Genomic DNA, 2,458 nt, shown 5'->3' on the forward strand with positions numbered 1-2,458 from the left:
TGAAGGAGAGTCCTTGACACTTGGGTGCCTTTCATCCTCTCTCCAAGTTCATAGGGTTTCCAGAGGCAAGCTATTATGGAAGTGGATGCCACTCCTCCTTCATGCTTGTTTAATCGGGGAGCTCCATCCCACTCTCAGTCCGCATTGGGTAGCCAACCATTAACACATTTGACACATCCGTGTCACAGTGTTCAGCCTCACAGCAACCACAAGTGACCTCGGGACAGCAACTTATACACCAGGGCTATACGACCTAGAGGAATGTCTGAACAAAAACAATGAAAGACTGGCCCGAGGGCCACAGGCCCAAGGTCCCTTTTGGGCTTGAAACCGCTTCTGCCTTCAACCCAAGGCCAAGTGTGGCTTTCCTGGCTCCTGGAGGCAGAGTCGCCTTTCTCCAGAGACCGCCACAACACAACACAACTTCCACATACACTGCACCATCCTCTCTGGCCAAAGGATCACAGCCACCTGGATGGAGCAAACCTGGGCAATTATGGCCATCTCCTCCCTCCTCTTCCCCTTTTGGGCTTGAAGCCCCTTGTGCCTTCAACCCAAGGCCAAGCGTGGCTTCCCTGGCTCCAGGAGGCAGAGTCGCCTTTCTCCAGAGACCGCCACAACACAACACAACTCTCACATACACAGCACCATCCTCTCTGGCCAAAGGATCACAGCCACCAGGGTGGAGCAAACCTGGGAAACATACTAGAAGAAAAATAAGAGATGAGATACAAACAAAATGAAGAAAACATTAGAATCATGTGGGATGACATCAAATGGAATAACATATGTATGGTTGGAATTCCAGAACAGCAGAGTAACACGTAAATCACTGAGAAAATTGTAGAAGTACTAGAAGAAAGTCTCCCAGATATTTTGCAGAATGGGAAATCTGCTTTCAAGAAGCACAGAGACCACCAAATAGACTAGACCCAAAAAGAAAAACATCAAGACACAGTCAAATCCTCCAATTTAAAAGGATAGAATTCTAATAGCAGCACAAGAAAAATGAAAAGTTACCTACAAAGGGGAAACAATTAGATTAAGTTCTGATTTGTCAGCAGAAACCATGAGAGCTGAAAGGTAATAGGATGCCATTTAAAAAAATTGAAAACAATTTCCAGTCAAGGATCCATTGTTGTTGTTGTAATGTGCCAGGGAGTCACTTGTGACTCATAGCCACCCTATGTACAACAGCCCTATACCCTGCTCTATAGCTTGTCAATTTTATTGTCTCCTACATGCCTATCCCCATTACCCCAGTGACGGTATCAATCCATCTCATTGAGGGTCTTACTCTCCTGTGCTGTCCCTCCACCCTCAAGCATGACGTCCCTCTGCAAGCTTATCATGCCTCGCAACATGTCCAAAATATGTCAGACGAAACTCCAGAATCCTTGCCTCCAAGGAGCAACCTGGTTTAACCTTCTCTAGGACAAACTTCTTTGTTCTCCTAGCAGGCCATGGTATATTCAATGTTCTTCTCCAGCACCAAAGCTCAAAGGCATTGACTCTCCTTCTATCATCCCTAATCACTGTCCAGCTCTCTGATGCATAGCAAGTGATTGCAAAGATTATGGCATGTATTAGGCACACCTTTGTCTCCAGACTGACATCATTGCACCTCAGTACCTTGGAAAGGTCTCTGACAACACACTTTTCCAATGCAATCTTTTAATTTCCTGGATGATGGTACCAAGAGTGTTGATTGTAGACCCAAACAAACTGAAGGTGTCAACAATCTCAAACTCTCCATCATCCATCATGATGATGCCAATTGGCCCAGTGGTGAGAATCTTTGTTTTCTTGATGTTGAGCTTCAATCCCTATTGAAGTCTGTAGTCATGACCCTCCTCCACAGCAAGCACTTCAGGTCCTCCTCAGTTTCAGCAAGCAGGGTTGTATCATCTGTATAACAAAAACTGTTGATAAGTCTTCCCCCAATCCTGATGCCACATTTCTCCTCATAGATCCCTGCCTTCCAGATAATCTGTTCTGCATATAGGTTGAAAAGATATGGAAATAGGACATATCTTTGATGCACACCCTTCCAAATTTTGAACCATGCAATGTTTCCTTGCTCTGTTCTGATCACTGCCTCCTGGTGGAGAAATATCTGCCTAGAGGAGAAATATCTAAAAGAAGAGGAAGACAGAGTCAAAATCAAAGGCTGGGGAAAAATATACCAAGCAAATAGCAACCAGAAAAAAGCAGGAGTGGCAATACTAATCTCTGATAAAATAGATTTCAGGATGAAAACCACCATCAAAGATAAGAAAGAACATTACATACTGATTAAAGACACAATGTTTGTTGTTGTTGTTATGTGCCATCAAGTCGCCTGCGACTCATAGCGACCCTATGTAAAACAGCCCTAAACTCTGCTCTGTCCTGTGCCAATCGCACTGTCTCTGACACTCCCATCCCAATTATCCCAGTCACTGAATCAATCCACCTC

Source organism: Elephantulus edwardii, unplaced genomic scaffold, assembly GCF_000299155.1.
Source record: "Elephantulus edwardii isolate Elephantulus edwardi_28Jun2011 unplaced genomic scaffold, EleEdw1.0 scaffold00178, whole genome shotgun sequence".
Lineage (NCBI taxonomy): Eukaryota > Metazoa > Chordata > Mammalia > Macroscelidea > Macroscelididae > Elephantulus > Elephantulus edwardii.